At 38.8% G+C, this 20,545-nt stretch overlaps 1 long non-coding RNA gene across 1 annotated transcript; it reads right to left on the bottom strand.

Annotated features, from left to right (window-relative positions):
• Positions 1 to 4,107: 4,107 nt before the first annotated feature.
• On the bottom strand, positions 4,108 to 20,120 carry LOC311578747. Its single transcript, XR_014772964.1, has 3 exons — positions 20,057 to 20,120; positions 7,587 to 7,644; positions 4,108 to 5,392 (listed from the first exon to the last, which is right to left on the bottom strand). It is a non-coding gene; the product is annotated as an uncharacterized lncRNA (long non-coding RNA).
• Between the last annotated feature and the right edge of the window lie 425 nt (positions 20,121 to 20,545).

Genomic DNA, 20,545 nt, shown 5'->3' with positions numbered 1-20,545 from the left:
CTTGTTCTTTCAGTTGCAGATCTGTGTGGGTTTTATCTTTCTGCTTTTAGACCTGCTGCCTTTGCCTTGGAGGATTTCTGCCTCTTAGACTTGCTTAACTCTCCTCACAGGCACACTTCTACTTCCATGTCAGGAATCATCTTTCCATGAACCTTTTTTTTGTCTTGTTTTCTTTTGTTTTGTTTTCTTGGACTTAGAGATTAGACACTGTCCTAATTGTGCCCATGATTTCATTAAAAAATGCGTGTATACATAATGGTAACTTTAGTTTTCTATCTCAATCACAGCCCACAGCAATGTTCTAAGCATAGCAGAAGCATCAGGTCCTCGTTGAAATTTCTAAAGTGAACTAGTGATGTAGAAGTAATCTCATAGGGTTGAAGCCATAGTTACAATATCACTCTAATTGACATGCTTTTTTTTTTGTGGAAGACCCCTTTTCACTCTTGGAATTTCTTAGTTGCAAGTAGTTCTTTGTCTAGTCTTGAGGCATCTTAGTTTTTCTCCCCTGTGCACATTAGCATGTCATTTATTTTCTTTGTTCAGCTTATATTTAGGCAACCACTTTGGTGAAGCTACTGACATTCTGAGAAGTTTATGATGTAGCACCTGACATTCTGAGAAGAAACAGTCTCACAGCAAACTCTCTATTTCTGTAGCTCTTACAATCTTTCTAACCCTTCTTCTCAAATGATCCCTGAGTCTTAGGGGCGAGGCTTGGTTTGTAGATACATCAGTTGTGCCTATATTATGGTTGGTTGTTTTCATCTGTCAAAAAGAGATGAGAGGCGAGGACTACACTTATCTTTGGTAGAAGGAAAATATTTAATGTAGTTAGGAATTATTACGGTTCAGTAAAGTGACAGTTTGAGGGTCTCCTTAAAGATCCACGATTTCAGTAGCCTTGGGTAGTTGGTTAGGTTTTTCAACCCTAGACAGGATTTCTCTCTTATTGGTTACCACTAAGATATGCATGACACTACAGCATCTTTAGGATTCTTGTGCCATGCTGGGCATTGTTGTTGTTCATTGATGGCATAGCTGGGTAGGACTACGTGTTGTCTCCCTCATTTGGAAGCTCTCTTGGAAAGTGTGGGAAATAATCTTCTCTGGGGAAAAGCAGACCAATTGATTATCCGAAACCATTGGTCAGCTCTGAAAACATTCATACAAACGACATTTAGAGATTGAGGAGACTATAAGTTCAGGAGCACATACCACCACCAGCAGCAGCAGCCACCATAACAACAAATAACAACAGTATCAATTAAAAAAAAAAAGGTCATCGATCTGAAAGATATCAAGGGGGTTTGTGAGAGCATTTTGAAGAAGGAAAAGAAAGAGGGAAAATATAATTATATTATTCTCCAAAAAGTTTAACAGATAAAAATTTAAATTAGGATATCACCCCAGGTTTTACATTCTTCAAAAAAGGCAATATGACCTGTCTTACCCAATAAAGACACTAACAAACTTTCATCAATTAAGTAACAGGAATTTATGGAAACCTACTGTGGATCTAGTTACTGTTCTTTGTTAAGAGAGGACTAATGTGCAGTCAGAGAATTCTTTATGAAACTTACTTATGACCACCAGGAGTGTGCCAGGAGTGCACCAGGAGTGTGCCAGAGAAAATGCCATTATGGAAATGATTTTTCACAAACTGAGAAGTAAAGCTTAAATATCTGCTCACAGCTTCAGCTCAGTAAGCTTGAGCACAGCCCCTGATATTCAGCTTTATAAAAATGCTGTTCTTAAAGCCCAAAGCTTTTTGTCCCTTTTATTAATTAGAGTGCCATGAATACTAAATATGAGTTCCTTTGCCTTTTAGGATTTACCTTTATATTCTACTGGTGATGGGTTTTATTCCCAGATAGAATATTAGTTAATGAATATTCTTTGGAGATTAATTTCATTAATTTAATTATTATTCTTCACATATCTTGGATCTGTAACTTAATCACTATAATCTATAGGCATCTGTTTTTATTATAAAATAATACTAGTAAATTCCTTAAACTCACATTAATTTTCCAAGGATTATCAGAAAATAAATATTAATAAGAATCTGTTTAATTATATAGTCTAGGTATTTGCCCTTTTTTAGGTATATAGGCACTAAGTTTTTTTCTTACTCTTCTGACTGTCTCTTACTTGAATGGTGGAATTTTTTGCTATATAGAAAGTTTTTAGTTTCATGATTTCCAATCTACTAATTGTTGGTTACAAGGCCTGACCTAGTTTAATCCATTTCAGGAAGTTTTTTACCCCGTCAATAAGTTCAACCACACTCCCTTCTGTCTCCTTTATCAGACTTAGGGCATCAGGTCTTATGTTGAAATTCTTGATCCATTTGGAGTTTAATTTTGTGCAAACATAGTCCCCCCCCACAAATGTGTTATTTATTTTGGAGTTATTGGCAAGTGAAGTTCCATATGCCTCCAAATATTACAGGCTTTTTCCAGTCTTCTTTTTTACCCTCTGAACTTGGTGGTAAGACCCTTTTGCTGAAGATTACATATACTTGGTTAGTAGAACTTGCAGAACTCAAGCTGTACTCTTGGAAGTCTCTTTCTTATTGGTTAGCTTTCATGATGCTACAAGGTGCCATAAATGCTCCTGGAGGAGTAAGGAATTACCAATCTTACCCAATTGTGAATGCTGCATATTTATAATAATGACTAGCCTGGTCACACATTCTCCCTGGTACAAGAGTAGCATTAAAGTTATGTGAATAATCAACCATTTTTGTTTGGATTTAAAACACACTCCACCAATTGAACTTCAAACAAGGTACAATTCCTTTAGCTAAGAACCTGTAATTGGATAAGACATAGGCCCTAGAGGAGAACCTGGTGTGATCACTTTGTATACTGGCCAGTTTTATGCAAACTTCACACAAGCTAGAGTCATCAGAAAGGAGAGAGTGTCTGTTGAGAAAATTATTAAGATAAAGCTATAGGTAAGGCTTAGGGCTTATTCTTAATTAGTTATTGATGTGAGAGGGCCCAGCCCATTGTGGATAGGGTGATAGGGTAACTTCTGGGTTGGTGGGTCTGGATTCTATATGAAAGCTGACTAAGCAAACCATGAAACCAAGCCAGTAATCAACAGTCTCTCGTCTGGCCTGGGCATTAGCTACTGTATCCAAGTTTCTTCCCTGTGCCTGCTCCTGCCCTTGCTGCTTTTGAAGATGAACTGTTATATGGAACAGTGAATGAGATAAGCGCGTTCCTCCCTGACTTGCTTTTGGTCATGGTGTTTCATTACAGCACTAATTAAGACATTCTGCTTAATGAGCAGTGCTTTAAAATGAGTACACTATTTATTGTTATACCCATAGATTAGTGATTCAGTTGACTCTTGTTAGGGAAACTTATTTTTTTGCAGTAGCTGCTGGTTAATATAGAGACCAGCAACTGTGCAAAGTATAAGATACTGTGGAATGATCGATCTCAAACAATGACCCTCTGTGTATCATATATGCTCTACCTAAGGTTCAGGAGTTATGATGGAAGAGGTAGCACAACAATAGCAGGAGCCATATGCATGGATAAGGTTATTGTTTAATTCAAATGCTGATTTTGGTAAACCCCCCACCCCCACCCCCCATATCTGGTTGCAATCCTTGTTCTGAGAATCTTCTGTCTCAATGTTGTGTAAACACTGTTCCTCAATTGTCCCCTGATATGCCAATAAAGCAGCTTATAGATAATTGCTGATCAGAGGAGTAAACAGGGTTAGCTTTCTTGCCAGCCAGGGGAGGAGGTGTTAGAGGAGGAAGTGAGGTATTGAGCCACAGGTACCGTCTATGAGACAAATCAGGAGAGGAACTGGAGCAAGGAAAGCTACAAAGTGCAAATATCTCTGAGATACATGCTGGGAGGAAACTAGATTAGCTTAGAGAGTTAACAGAGTAATAACTGATCAACTATTATGTCATGAAGCTTGTTATTAAATAAATATAAAAGACTCTCAATTATTTGTGTGATAGCAAAGTTAGGCGAGAAACTGAGAAACAACACAGCTTTATAAAAATGATGATGACATCATAGGTGTTGTATGGCTACAAGAAACAGCAGGGCACATACAAATTCACAGTGATTATTACAGAATTTACAAGACTTGTGCAGGCTCTGGTAAAACACAATAAATAACAGTGGGGAGAGTAAAGGTAGGCAGAAAGCCCAACCAGTATTTAATGAGCTACTGAGGCTTGATACATACTGAGAGAAATAACACATTGTTTGGGGGGAGTTTATTTTTTTGGTGGAAGTTTTGGTGGATTCATTTTCTATTTGAGATCACAACTTTCAAGACTGTATTAGCAGCACAACCTGTGCTATCAATTTACCAAAAAAAAAAAAAAAAAAAAAAAAAAAAAAAAAGGGAAGAACATTAAGCCGAGTGGATGGAAAATAGTTGATGGATGTTAGGAGTCAGGGAGGGAAGGGGGGAGGGAGTATGATTAAAACACATTGTGCTAAACTGTCAAAGAACTAATAAAATGAGGAAAAATAATGCACTAATTTATCTTTATATTTAGCAAAAGCACTTATTTCCTTATCTTATTTACTGGCGCTTTTTTTGTAACATGTTTCTCTTGAGTTTTAATTTAAAAATCATGAAGGCAAAATTAGAGCAATTTTCTATCAGTATATGTAAGAGGGTGAGGGAGGTTAAAGGATGCTCTGTGTAGATAAATGGAAACTAAGCCAGTGAAGTAAAACATTAAATTATTTCTAACAAAATCACAGGTATATACTGAACTTATCATTTAGATTTTCACCTAGTTGAAATTACATTTGGAGAAAAAAAAATAACATAAGAAATCATAGAAAAGTGAAATCATAGCAGTGAATAGTTCACAATTTTAAAGTAATTACATTTAAGAACATGTTGGTATCATTGATGAATGTGATGAAATGTAGAAACAGATGCTGAATACAAGCTATATGGATGACCACAGGACTCTGCAGCCAGGGCTTGTTATAGGACATCTGTAAGCCATGCTTAAAGGGTGCATGGGAGGAGTAACTAATGGGATCAACCTTGGAGAAACTCATACAGAAACCCTCTATGCTAGGAGCTTCCTAAAAAGAACACATGCCCTTACATGAAAAAAAGTTTAACTGGAGATACCCTACAAGAGGGAACAACACCATAGGCTGCCAAACCAAGAGTCCAATGCCAGGAACAGATTACCTCATTTTGATTTATTGTTCAGTCGGGTTACAGTCTGTTGTTATTGATCCTGGCCACCCTGAAGAATTTGAGGGCTAGTTAACGCTGAAGAAACCACATGCCTTGGCCATAGAACATGGAGAAATCAAACTGTACTCCTTTGTAAACTTTGTCTCCACTGGCTATTTTTCATAGTGTTGAGAAGTTGCTATGTATGGAAGAAGAGGAGAAACAATCAAAATATGAAATTAAAATGTATAAGATCATCATGTAAATATTCAGCGAGTTTGTTCCCTCTTCTTCCAGTTTAATCTAAGAAATAGAGCACATAAAACATAGGACACAATGAATTTACTATGATATCGTCGACAAATGACAACTTGTCAGTGATACAAAATTTCAATGTGAGAATCACATCTTTAAAACAGGAAATGTATGACATCATAGTTACAGGCCCAGAGAAAATTATTGGCTTACAAAAAGAAGTGTTAAGAGCAAGATGCAACATCCTATTTAAAAAAATTCAACTCTTGAGGAGCTATGGGCAAAAATAAATGTGTCACTCAAACACAGTGGTATTTGAATTTGATTAGTTGCTATATAACATAAACAACAGCATTTTGTGTGGCAGATTACCTGTAATAAAGTCCTTTTCTTAACTTGTGATGAGGTTATACCCAATTAACCCACTGGAAGTTAAGTACAATTTAAAGCATGCATTGGATACCTGTAAACTGACAATATCTCAGCTTCCCTAGCATAGTATACTATGGGATATCAGTTGCTCACCTGTGTGACCATATAGCTGCTTGGAATCTGCAGATAACACTTAGAAAAATGGTGTGCTGCCTATCACTAGGCCGGGAAAAGATATGAATGCAGACCTGGGAGATAACTTAGTTGGTAAAGCACTCACTGTATATTTATGAGGACATGAGGTCATACCACAAAACAAAACAAAACAAAACAAACAAAAAAACAAAACAAATAAAAAAAACCCTACATAAAGAATTCTGGTGTGGTGATGTGTGCTTGAATTTCCAACATTCAGAGATCAAGGCAGGCAGGTATGGCCTTCTTTCAAGCCAGGCATCCTAGTATTCTTGACAGTCTCTAGGCCTGTGAAAGAAACTGAATAATCAGGAGCACAAAGCCTGAAGAAAAATAGATATGCCCCAGTGTACTCAGGCACAGACACACATCTGTTCATGCTTGATCACGTACACAAGACTCAATTGAAAAATTCAAGGGTGATTTCCATTTGACATATATGCCTTTCATGAAGTCATACATCACATTCTGCAGCTAACCACCATAGGCAATAGAGGCATTGTTTTTGTACACGCCTACACACAAACCACAAGGCATATTGGGGAGTTTTTTTTTCTGAAATGGTAGGTTATACATTCTGAAATTATGTCTTTAAAGTATTGCCACATAGTGAGAAAAGAATGACATAGGGTATTTTCCATTTCAAGTTATTATGAGCAGAATTTAGAGGAAATTGCAAATGGACAAGTTGACAGGTATTTATTCTTTTGAGATAAGGTCTCTCTACACAGCACTAGTTGGCCTAGAACTCACTTTTCAAATTAGGCTGGCCTCACACTCACAGAGATCTGCCTGACTCTGCTGTTTAAGCGCTAGAATTAAAGATGTGTGCCAGCACACCTGGTGACAGGTCTCTTTAGTAGTAGGAAATTTCATTATTTCACATCTGTACACTATAATTTAACTGTCTCACCCCTTTCTCATTTTCTTCCCACCCCTATTAGCTCCCTCATCCTATAAATATTTTCCCTCTATTTAGTAATTATGATTTAGCTTAATGTTCCACTATGTCTAATCTGGGCCATCTATGTGGTCCTGAGTTTGGAAATACCAGTAAAAGACTGGTGGGCTCAGTAGTGAGTACAGAACCGGATACTGTGACTCCCCTTCTCCCAGAACCTGCCCATGGCCAGTAAGTAATTAAAGGATTGTGAGTGCTGAGTGACTTGCTTCTCCTTTCATAACTGACTGCCAGGAACTAGGACCAGTTTGCTTAGTGTTGAGAGTTTGTGCTTGCAATGGTCATATCCCACTTACAATATGATGACAATGACTTCATTTACAATAATACTGACATCTTGTTGGAAACTATTTTAAAGTGTAGCAGTACATATTTCTATCCTAGTTATGTTTCATTCTATTATAATTAGCAATATATTGTTTAAGTCATTTTTTTTACTCCAGCATTTAATATTTTATACACAACTCACCCTGGAATCAGTTAACCAGACTGTCTCAGTTCAATGTCCTCGATAACGTTAGTCCAAACAGTCTTCAATCCTATTTCCATAGCTCTTTATTTGATCTAATTTATTTCTACAATACAATTTTGTCACATCATTTCAGCTTACCCATCTTCTCCTAGATCCTCTGCACATCTCTTCCCATCCAATGGCATGTTGTTTTTATCTTAGACAGAACCAAAACAAAAACATTTAAAAATAATATTATAAATTCATTGAATGTCCCTTTATTGATGGGCACATACTCTTCTCAATTTTGTTTTCATGCCATCTGTATCTAGTTTGCATATAATTTTTGAAATGGTACTTGAATACAGTATATATTCTTTCAACTTAGTGTTCACCAATGTACAATGTAGCACTAGAAAAAACACTAGGTAAGTAATAAATATTATAAAAATATCATTTACAACAACTTTACAGTTTGAAAATGGTGTTTCTTCGGAAGGTTTTATATTTCTTAGGACATATATTTCAGGTGACTTTATTTTTCATTGGATAGTTTATTTAAGAAATTTCCAGACACAAAATGGTGAATAAATACTATCTTAATCATGTAGGAAATTTAAATCTCTATTTTCATCAGGTTACTTTTGAAAAGCAACATGAATATATGAAGAATCAATAAATCGTTTTTACTGATTTAGAGCTGGTTTTTCTCATAGCGTATCTTACAGCATGCGTCCACCCGAACTTCTGCAGTCACACTCATTTTCCCATTAATTCTGTGGGGTATTATTCATGCCAGCCCTTCCTTGTTCCATTCGGCGAGGATGAGGTTTGTATCTCTCCATTCTTCAGATATTAGATAAAATGTGATCTAAGCAGACAAAGGTGAGAGCGCTCTTTCAGGGGCTTTGCTAGTTCTGCCAATGAAATTAAGACAAAGGGAGAGACAGGTGCAGGAAGGAAGAAAGGAAGTGAGAAAGAAGCTAGCAAGGAAGGAAGCTAGCAAGGAAGAAAGAGATGAAAGGAGGGAGGAAGGATGGAAGGGACAGATGGATGGAGGATGAAACATTTATAAGATGGAGTGGCCCTTCCTGTTGATTGGGTGGTATCCCTGACCCTTTAATGTTTACTTTCCTGTTCAGGTCTGAGCCCTGCTTCAGAGGAGAAAATCTTGCTCTAAATTTCCTGTTGAAGGAATGCAAGAAGTGAAGAAAGCCTGAGTTTCTGAGCTAAAGTTGTTTGTACACAAAGAAAAGGAAGGCTCCTTCACAAGCTGTCCAGTGCTTCCTCCTTCTGGACCTATTGATGTCATTATGATGCACATAATTTTAATCTGCTTGCATTTATCTCACTTCGTGGTTCACACAAGTGCTCATGTGTTATTGTGACTGAGAGAAGCATGGGTTTATTTCTCAATCTCAAACTCACAGCAGGAGTGAGTCTTGACTTCCCATGATGGCTTTTAGAAATATATTTTAATTAAATATAATTATGTCTCATCTCCTTTTTTCCCATGTTCCCCACTCACACTTTCGCAAGTTGATGGTCTCTTTTTCTTTATTATTTTATTTTTATAGACGTGTGTGTCTGTGTGTGTGTGTGTGTGTGTGTGTGTGTGTGTGTGTGTGTGTTGGCATTTAAATATCAGAAGGAAAGAAAAAAACAATCAAGAGAAAATATTTGAAAAGCATAAAGGATAGGCAATAATAAAATGAATGAAAAGTATTAATCCACAAATCTAGGAGCACACTAATGAATATAAACACAGAAACCATACTGATAAGAAAAATTAACACTGGCCTATTCTGTTTACACTGTAGGGAACCAAAGGGGAAAGTAAATCAGTATGTAATTCCTTAGAAGGAAAATAACACACAGGAAAAGAATCTCATTCCTTCTCAGAAAAATAGATGAAAATTATAGTACGCTTATATTAGCATCTTAACCAGAAACAATGTGAAGCAAAATTTTAAAAGAACAATCAAAGCTGAACTAAAAACAAACACCAGTGAAGGATTTTACATCTAGTAAAATTAATCTATGAAATTTTAGGAAGAAATTATTTCTCAAAACATACTCCGCAGTTCTTTTACCAAGCGAGATGTCTTAAAACACTGCAGGGAATTATTTTCTTCTCATTGATTATCACTTTCTTCAATCACCTAGTGGCCATTTGGCGATGTCTGTCTTTATATACTCCAATCTCTCTCAGCATTTTATTATAATATATGTATATAAACACTGCACCATGGTCAGGATTTTTTTCCACATGATTTATTGCAAGAGACTGGTACAACATTTCCCTAAATTTGATATCTAAAGCAAAAAACTCTGTTAGAGCCATTGCATGTTACTCTCAAAGTTCTAAAATTCTTTACCATATTATTTTAATCAGGGGGTCTATTGCTGCAATGAAACACCATGACTACAAATTAAGTTGGGAAGAAAAGGTGTTTATTTAGCTAACACTTCCATGTTGCTGTTTATCAACAAAGGAAGTCAAGACAGGAACTCAAACAGGCTGGGATCCTGGAGGCAGGGCCTGATGCAGAAGCCATGGAGTTGTGCTGCTTACTGGTTTTGCTTTTCTCGGTTTGCTCATCCTATTTCTTTCTATGATTGGTTTTATAGAACTGAGGACCACTAGTCCTGGGGTAGCATCACTCACAATGAACTGGGCTCTTGCCCATTGATGACTAATTTAAGAAAATGGCTTATAGCTGTATCTCATGGAAACATTTCCTCAGCTAAGGCTGCTTCCTCTCTATTTCTATTTTTTTTGTCAAGTTGACTCAAAAACAGCCAGCATACATGCACATGCACACATATATTAGATAATATGTATTATATACATATACATAGATATTTAAACACACACACACACACTATATATATATATATATATATATATATATATATATATAATTACACATACATATACATATTAAAGCCTTTGGCATTTGTCTCAGAACTGTCAGTTATTTCATAGCACAGCTCGGACCCATGTTTTTTCAGTTTTACATTTTAAGCTATATTCAAAGTCAATTTGGTGGAATCTGTATTAAGAACCTTATATAAGCTTGATACGGGAAGTGTGTGCTATGGTCATTACAATAAATGTCTTAAAATCTGTTTTGAACAGATTTAACACCTAGAAACAATGAGGTCAATAAACTTGCTCATGTATCCTTAAAATTAGCAAAGAAATATCAAGGTCCCAATTCAGATCCAACAGCTTTGATTTGAAAGCCCACACTTATTTCACCATACCATGCTGAGGTTAAGGCTTCAGTCCTAACTTATTGTGTGTTTAGAAATTCCAGCCTCACTCTACACCTAATATTTGAATGAATGAAAGCAATGACACTGTGGACTTCAGTAGATGGTAGAACATTCCATGCTCAGGACCTTGATCATTAAGAAGGAAGAGTAGCGAAGAGACATTAGAAAGAGAAAAGAGCCCAAAGGTTGGCTCAACATGAACTTCTCAGCTGTTTCCCTGGAGCTAACAGGCTTCCAAGGCAGTCTTTCTCTCAGACCTCCTGTGGGTGCCCAGCGCCATTAGCATTTTGTGACGAAGGAATGAGGTAGCATGATGTACCTGTCCTCAAGTCATTCTACGTCTAGATATTTCTTGGAGTAAGATCTACTTAACTGTTTGATTAAATTAATTTGGACTCATGGAGAAACCAAAATAATCCAGGCTATTGCCAAAGCTATTGGTTACTCTCTACAAACTGATGGTAAGGCCTGAATGCTGAAGACAACACTTACACAACTCATTGGACATGGAGAAGTGAAGCTGGTGTCTACCTAGAGCCTTCACCCCTACTGACTATTGTGCAGAGTATTGGAAGGTTCCATGCTGCTAAGGGAGAGAAATAAGTACTAATCTAGTTACAACCCCTTTGATCTACAAAGGTGACCTACATGTAATAGTGTAGTAGTGGACCAAAATTTGTGGAACTAACCCATCAACATCTGGATTTAAGGCCCATTCCATGAGATGGAACCCCAACTGATGACACTGAGACTAGATAGGCCAGAGACACAGGGGAAAATCGAATACAACTGTTCCACTAGATAAATATAGCATTAAAAGGACTTCTAATAACATTTTACTATACTGATAGATCAGTGTCTTGCTGAGCCAACATCAGAGAAGCTTCTTCCTAGAGTTGATGGGAACAAATACAGAAGCCTTTTATTTGTACCTTGACAAAGTGTAGGGTATGAAATACTTTGAAATATTCCTAAATGAGATATCTCCATCAATTTGCTCCCCTCATGGCTCAAGAAACCCTGCAGAAGAGGACGCAGAAATACTGTAAGTGCCAGAAGGAATGGAGGTCAACAAGAAAACAGGCCTTCTAGAGGCAGCAGGACTGATGTCAGCAGTGAGCAGAACAGAACTCACTGAGACTTAAGTAGCATGCTCAGAGTGTGAGCAAGTGTGGGCCTGATAGGGTCCCAGACCTGAGAGGGCTGAACTTATGCCCCAAATCCTACACCAGAAGCCATTTCTAATTGATCGCCACTCACAAGTGAAAAATTAGTTGTCTCTAGTTGCGTCTCACTGGGTAAACAAAGCAGACTCCATGTCCAGCAATAGATGGCAAACAAATGAACAAACAAACTCAAGGGCATCTTGGAGGTTCTTTCTTTGTGTCATAATGCTTTGACCAGCCTTGCTTCCTCCTCCACCTCCTCCTCCTCCTCCTTCTCCCCCTCCTCCCCTTTCTCCTCCTGCTCCCTCTTTTCTAACCCCAATTTCATCACCCTATACCTTCCCCTGTCTTCTCTCCTTCCCTTCCCCTCTCTTTCTCTTCACAGTTCTTCCTCTGCCCTGCAACATGATGCTATTTTAGCCCTATTTACAGAGACAAAAAACACTATTTCTAGGCATATCACACCCTGCATGACTAAATACTAGGCCTTCAACATATAAATATTGGGAAATAATTTTTTATTTAATTAATTTATTCAGATTACAACTGAATTGTTATCCTACTACATGTATCCTCCTGTTCCTCGCTCACTCTCTCTCACTTTCACCTTATTCCCCTTCCCTAGGTCTAAGACCAAGTGGGACCTCCTCCTCCACTATATAGTCATAGGCTATCAAGTCTCATGTTGGTACCCTGCTTAGTCTTTCTTTGAGTGCCACCAGGCCTTCACAACAAGGGGAGGTGGTCAAATATGGGGCACCAGAATTTATGTAAGAGTCAGTCCCTACTCACCACATAACTGTGGAGAATGTCCGGTCCATTGGCTAGATCAGAGTAGGGGTTTGATGTTTACTACTTCTATTGTCCTTGGTTAGTGCGATAGTTTGAGCAGATACCCCTGGGATGCTCCATCCGTCATAATGTTCTTCTTGTAGGCTTCTAGGATCTTCTGAGTCCTTCTCTTTCCCTATCTTCTATGTTTTTGTTACCTAGAGATCCAATAGGATGTCCTTACATCTATCCCAATCTCCTGGTAAGTGAAGACTTTTGTAGGATATGCTGTTTGGGCTAGTGTCCAATTATAAGTGAATATATACCATGTGAGTCTTTCTGCTTCTGAGTTAACTCAGTCAGTATGATTATTTTTAGTTCTACCCATTTATCCACAAATTTCAGGATTTCCTTGTTTTTAATAGCTGAGTAGTAGTCCATAGTGTAAATGTACCACAGTTTCTTTATCCATTCTTCAACTGAGGGACATTTAGGCTGTTTCTAGTTCTGGCCATTATGAATAAGGCTGCTATGAACATGGTTGAGCATATGTCCTTGTAAGGTGGAGCATTTTCTGGGTATATTCCAAGGAGTGGAATCGCTGGGTCTTGAGGAAGCCCTATGCCAATTTTTCTGAGAAAGCTCCAGATAGATTTCCAAAGCGGTTGAACAAGTTTGTATTCCCACCAGCAGTGAAGGAGTGTTCCTCTTTCCCCACACCTTCGCCAGCATGTGGTGTCACTTGAATTTTTGATCTTCGCCATTCTGATGGGTGTAAGATGGAATCTCAGAGTTGTTTTGATTTGCATTTCTCTGATGACTAACTACGTTGAGCATTTCTTTAAGTGTTTCTCAGCCATTCAATATTCCTTTCTTGAGAACTCTCTGTTTAGTTCTCAGCCCCATTTCTCATTTGGGTTATTTGGTTTGCTGGTGTTCAATTTCGTGAGTTCTTTATATATTTTGGAAATCAGACCTTTGTCAGACGTAAGGTTTGTGAAGATCTTTTCCTAGTCTGTAGGCTGTCTCTTTGTTCTGTTAACAGTATCTCCTGCCTTATAGAATGTCTCAGTCTCATGAGGTCCAATTTGTTAATTGTTGACCTTAAGGCCTGGGCGGTTAGTGTTCTATTCAGGAAGTTGTCTCCTGTGCCAATGTCTTCCAAGCTCTTCCCACTTTTTCCTCTAACCGATTTAATGTCTCTCGTTTTATGTTGAGGTCTTTAATCCATTCACCTTCAGATCTTGAACTGTTTTATTGATTTCCTGCATCTGGTTGTTTGTATTTTCCTGAATTTTTTCTAGTGCCTCTCTATAGGTCTCTTTTTTGTCTTCCACCTGTCTTGCTACATCTTCCTGCATTTGATCATGTATTTTATTCATTTCCTACATTATCATCTTTATCACTAAGGATCTGAGGTCATTTTCTTGTATTTTGATTGTGTTTGGATTGTCAGGGTTGCTTTCTTTGGGATAGCTGGGATCTGGAGGTGCTGAGTTGTTTGGATTCTTGTTCTTTGCAGTCTTATGCTGTCCGTTAGTCATCTTGCTATCTCTGATGTTAGGTGGTAGCTTCTGGTGTCCTTCACTGTTCCTGGAGAGTGAATAGTTGGTAAGTGATTATAGGTCACTTGTCCTAGCCAGTGGGAATCAGGGAGTTCTTCCCTGGAGCCAGTAGGTGATCTAGTTTCTGCTCCAGGAGACTTTGCTCTACATCTTAAGTTCCTGGCTAGGTCAGCAGAGGTAGGCTTCTGCCTGAATCTATTCATGATACTGAGGGAATTCAGACCAGCTGCGTTGGAGGCTACTTGTTTAATTTTCAGTCCTGCCCCCTAAAGGCAGTTGAGCCTCTCCTAAGCATGTAGGAAACCCTGTCAGGCTATGGAGACTAGCCAGGCCAGGTTTTAACTGCCCAATTGTCCAGGTTCAGCCTGCTGTGGCTCACAGTCAGGTTCCTGGCTACACGAGTCTAAATAGTGGACCAGTCTAGATTTTGCAGCTTTGGTGTTTCAGTCCTACTGACCCCGTTCCAGACCCCTCAGGACAGTCCAGCTTCTCCCACAAGTGTGGGAGTCCCCTGTAAGACCATGGGAACTGTCCAGGCCAGGCTTTAGCTGTCCAATTGTCCATGCCTGGAACACTGTGCCCCTCAGTCAGTTTCCTGCCTGGGCCAGACTAGTGGACCAGTCTAGATTGCATACCTTTGGCTTTTCAGTTCCACTGAGCTTTACCACAATTCACACCTGCTTTCAGACACTCAGGGCAGTCCAGCTTCTCCCAAGAGCATGGAAGTTCATGCCAGGCCTCGGGGACTGACCTGCCTGAATTCTATAAGCCCAATTTTGCATGGTTGGTCCGCTGGGACCATCTGCCTGGCTTCGGCCTGGACCTGCCCAGACTACACATGCTGTTGCTGGGCACAGTGTTCACTGTCGCCTGGGCTTCCTCTTGGTCTTAGGGAAGGGTCTCTCCGTGGACTGGCATTGGTTGGGTGGGGGTTTCCAAGGACAGATTCACCTGTTTCCCTGCGACTTCCCCAGGCTAGGAGCTCTGGTGTTCCACCATCCCACACACTGCATCTGGGCTTTAGAGACTGGCTGCAGCCACAGGTGGGTTCCATTCCAAAGTCTGGAGAGTTGGTTCAGGTCCTCCGTGAGCTGTTGTTTGACCCAGGGTTAGGCCAGCCTGTGGTCTGCACTGTGTGGGACCCCACTCGCCTAGCATTCTCCAGTTCTTGCAGTCTATGGCTCCCAATCCCGTCCCTGGTCTCCGTGCAGTAAATCAGATACAGTGCGTAATAGGCACTGCCATTAAAAGTGGGAAATAATTTAACTTGTTATTAAAACTAAATAACTTCCAATGATCTTATTGATTACAATTTTGTAATTAAAATATATGTCTACTAAATGATTTAGAGACTATTGAATATTAGACAGTATAATTCTTTATAACATTTTAATGACAGAACTTTAATACCATCACTATTTAATAGTAAACCAGAATAAATAATAATATCACAATAATCAATAACTAAATATGATAGTGCAAGGCTTGCAACAGTTTTTCTATATTTCAAGGAAATCCAGGATGAGGTCAAGATCATTTTTCCTCAGGATGTAACAGTAAATATTTTTTAAAAAGATGATTGCTATATTAATGTTTATGGATTTACAGTTTGATCCCATCATCTTAGCTGATTTTGAGATTTGCAATATTATCTCCAAAATGACTTACATGAGTAGATTTTTAATTTACGTCTGAATGGCACGTTTAACTATCATGGCCTAGAGATACATTGACTAATACAAAATCTGCAAGTTATTTTCTGGAGTGGTCCTGACATCTGGGGTAGATGACTGAGTGTGCTCAATAAACAGGCCTGTATTAGCACTTCAGTTATAAGAATTACCCTTTGGTCCCTAGTGATGATAACAAGTTAAATGCTTTCATAATGAGAGTCTGGGTCAATATCATTGATCTTCCTGTTTGCAGTGTTCTCCCTTCCCAAAATACATCTGCAAGCTGAATAAAGATATAGCTCCTTCTAACATAAAGAGTTAATTAGCCCATGTCAGTTAGCTAAAAATCACCGTCTATAAAGGGTCTCTGACTCCTTAGCTCTATATGGCAGGTTACATATACGAGTAGAACCCCAAAGTACCAATAGCTTGTTTTAACACTTTGTAAGGATTCTCAAATTATAGCTCTCTGCAAGCCAGGTTTCAACTTGGAAATTCTCAGGAAGGAAACATTTCAGTTTATACTTCAGAGACTTCATTCTTGACATCTCAAACAAGAATCAGGCACAATAAATATTGAGTAAATATTTACAGATGTATATTTGTGTGTGTGTACTTGCACGTGTGTACTTGTTGTGCCTGCATACATGCATATGTGAGTGTGCGTGTTCATATTCTTTACATTTCAGGTATGAATGCTCATACATAAGTCAATATATAATCTATTTTGAGAAACAAGTAACTCCATTACATTCTTTTTATTTCATTTTGCTTAACTTAAAAGGTAGCCAGTGTACTTTGCATAAAACGGTACATAGGTCCAAAATAAAAGTGAATTTCATCATTTATGTGGTGATAACTTTTATTTTTTATGCTGTTCCTGCTCAGTATTGAAACCTGCATCTTTGATCACATTCATCACCACAATTTCACCAGTAAGCTGCAGAGACATTGGAAAAGTCTGCTTGGCAGTTATGTAGACTTAGATGAACCCTGACTCATTTTCTTATTGAGATTCATATGAAGAAACCATGAGGATAGAATAAAATTAAGCTGTAAAAATAAGCATAGTTCAAATGTATATTTTTTTCTAATGACAGGAACCAACACATTATGACAAAGAGCACACCACAGTACTTTTAAAATATAGATCATTTACAAACACCCTGGCATAGCTATGCAGGTACAAAGGACTTTCGTAAAGGACAGCCCATGAACTATTTTTTCCTCCCTCACCACAGCTTCATGAAACACAAGTGACTGATGGCTTCAATTGTTTTATTTTTGCTGTTTGTTTTATCCTTTTTTTAACCTTCAAGAAAGATTTTATTCCATAGTATAAATGTACCACAGTTTCTTTATCCATTCTTCTACTGAGGGACACTTAGGCTGTTTCCAGGTTCTGGCTCTTATGAATAAGGCTGCTTTGAACATGGTTGAGCAAATGTTCTTGTGTGCTGGAGCATCTTCTGAGTATATTCCAAGGAGTGGAATAGCTGGGTCTTGAGGAAGCCTTGTTCCCAGATTTCTGATATAGTGCCAGATAGATTTATAAAGTGGCTGTACTAGTTTGCATTCCCACCAGCAATGAAGGAGGGTTCCTCTCTCTCTACATTCTCGCTAGCAAATGGATTGAACTAGAAATAATCATAATGAGTGAGTTAACCCAGAAGCAGAAAGAGTCAAATGGTATATACTCACTTATATCTGGACACTAGCCCAAGAGATATGTCCCATGAAAGTCTTCACTTACCAGGAAAGTGGGACAGAGGGCAGGACATCCTATTGGGACTCTAGGTGAGAGAAACATAGGAGAATGGGGAACTAGAAGGATCCAGAGGATCCTAGATACCTAGAAGAAGAACATTATGATGGGCAGATCTGGGCCGAGGGGTCCTGCTCAAACTATGGCACCAGCCAAGGACAATACATGCAGTAAACTTCGAGCCCCTACCCAGATCTAGCCAATGGACAGGACATTCTCCACAACTGAGTGGAGAGTGGTGCTGACTTTCACACGAACTCTGGTGCCCCATAGTTGACCACGTTCCCTGGATGGGGAGGCCTTGTGACACTCATAGGAAGAATAGCAGGCTACCAAGAAGAGACTTGATACCCTAGGAGCATATACAGGGGGAGGAGGTCTCCCTCAGCCACAGTCATAGGGGAGGGGAGTAAGGGAAAATGAGAGGGAGGGAGGAATGGGAGGATACAAGGGATGGGATAACAATTGAGATGTAATATATATAAATTAATAAAATATATTAAAAAGAGAAAGATTTTATTTATTTTCAAGTATATGTATATGCCTGTACCTGAGTGTGGGTTTGTGCACAGAGTGCAGTCCCTTCAGAGACCAGAAGACTGTGTCAGATGCCCTAGAGCTGGAGTTACAGATGATAGTGAACTGCTGGACCTGGGTGCTTGAAACTGAACTTGGGCCCTCTGTGAAAGCAGTGCACACTCTAACTACTGAGTCATCTCTCCACCCCCACTTTGTGTCTCTTAAACTAGGATGTCACCTCCTGTAAGGCTTTTCGTGTTAGCTTTTGAAGAGTCAAATGTATCAGAACCTTTTTAAAATCCCAGGAAGAGAATGGCAACATCAGTTTCTCTTCTGCCCTACCACAGAGATATTTTTTTATCTTCAGAGCCCAGTGTTCTTTATTGCCATAAGAGATATGATTGGGTGTTGTCTGTAAATAGCAGGGGCCATGGACAATGAAGTGTACACCTAACTAGACAAGACTCCTAGCGGAGTTAGGAGAACATCAACCCATCCACAACAACTTCTATTGAAAACTTACCCTGCATACAAGACTTGCAGGGATAAAGATAGAGCAGATAGAGCATAGATGGAGAAAATGTCCAACCAATGCCTGGCCCAACCTAAGACACAATCCGTGGAAGAGAGCCAACCCCTGTATTAAGGGTACTCTGCCATGCTTGGAGATAGGAGCCTATTAGAATTACATTACAGGATCCCAGTCATGACGATAAGCCCCATCTCAAGTGCACAGCAGAACAATAGCTGACACAGTGTGCAAGCAAAACCTCCTTCCATTAAGTTGACTTTCCTCCAGGTTCTTATCAAAGTAAAGCTGATATAAACACTGTCATGCGAGTTACTAGTTGTGCCTGTCCAACCAAGTTGCTCCTATACCTTTAGATTTTATAAGAAATTTGGAAGTGTTTAAAAATATATGTAGAAAATGGTTAGAGGGATACATGTAGAGCGTAATCACTTTGGGGTTCTGGTGAAATTACAGAAGACAAGAATGCTGATTGAGATGAATACAGATGTTGTGTTGGATCTGATTTTATCAACTCTTTGGTGTAGAATATTGGAAACATTGCTTACCACATTCTTGCCACCTTCAAGGACATAAAATCTATAAGAGAGATGGGAAGATGGCTCAGCAAATACGAGCACTTGCTGTTCTTCCAAATGAACCAGGTTTGGTTCACAACATCAAAATTAGGTGGCTACAAATGACTTGTAATTGCAAACACAGGGAATTCTGAGATTTCTTCTGGCCTCCTCAGGTCCACCCATGCACGTTACACATACTCACACATACATATACTCACATGTAAATAAATATTTAATAAAGATCAATAAGTTAACTTAAAGGAAAGAGTGAGGGGCCTTTGCCCTACTTCAAAGATTAACAAGCTTTCCAAAGGTTAAAATAATTACTCTGATTTTTTTTTGAAGGCATTATGTTAAGAATAACAAATGGCATCAGTGAGAACAAACAAAACTGGAGACCTGCTGAGAGAAAATAATATGACCTTCAAGTAAAATGTGTTTATTCATTCATTTGTTGTTTGGTTGTTACTAATTCAGACATTTTTTCAATTAACAGTCATTCTATGTCTAATCTCAGCCCCCTAAAAATTGTTAGCGATCCACTTAGCGAGTACAGTTATCACAGAGAACTTCCCAGGAAGTCCTGAATATTACATAAGTGCCAGTCAAAATCTTACATAGCCATCTAGAATAATAAGAGAACATAATGTGTCTTGGAAAAAATAAACCTGGAAGAAATACAAATAATCATCAGAAAGATGGTACAAACTCATGTTAGTATTCTCAAGGATATTAAGAGCACACAGGATCCCTAACAAAGATCAGTGGACGCCCCAACAAAGCAAGAGTCAAACCTTACTGGGAGAAGGGAGATCCATGTTTGTCACTGAGTTCAGATGAATAAGCCAGGGCTTGTCTCTGAGGGGTGGAGGGAAGGAGAAGAAGGGAGCAGGAGTTTAAAGCATTTGAGCTAATAAAGTCTCTAAGTACCTACATCACAGGCAGGTGATTCATAGCCACTCCACCTTTCAAGCCCATTAACGCCTGTTTAAAATATCCTCGAGATGGATGACTGTGCTAACTACTCCACACACTGCATTTACAGGGAGGACTCCGTGAGACAGTCCCTGTCCCGATAAATCATGCTATGAATATTGATTGTGATGCCCTCTACTTATCTAAAAGTTTTATGTGGATTATTAAAAAAAATCGGTGACTGCTTCAGCAGAGAGGTTTACAGGGGAAGGATCTTGTCAAGGAAACAAATCTAAGGACGTGTTCTAAAATATGCGAGGCCGACATTTATACAGTGAGGAATGAGTATACAACACACCACTGCCAATTGGGA

The sequence above is a fragment of the Acomys minous genome (assembly GCF_964271855.1).
Source record: "Acomys minous genome assembly, chromosome: 12".
Lineage (NCBI taxonomy): Eukaryota > Metazoa > Chordata > Mammalia > Rodentia > Muridae > Acomys > Acomys minous.
The sequence above is the reverse complement of the archived record's forward strand: the minus strand, read 5'-3'. Positions and strand labels throughout refer to the sequence as shown.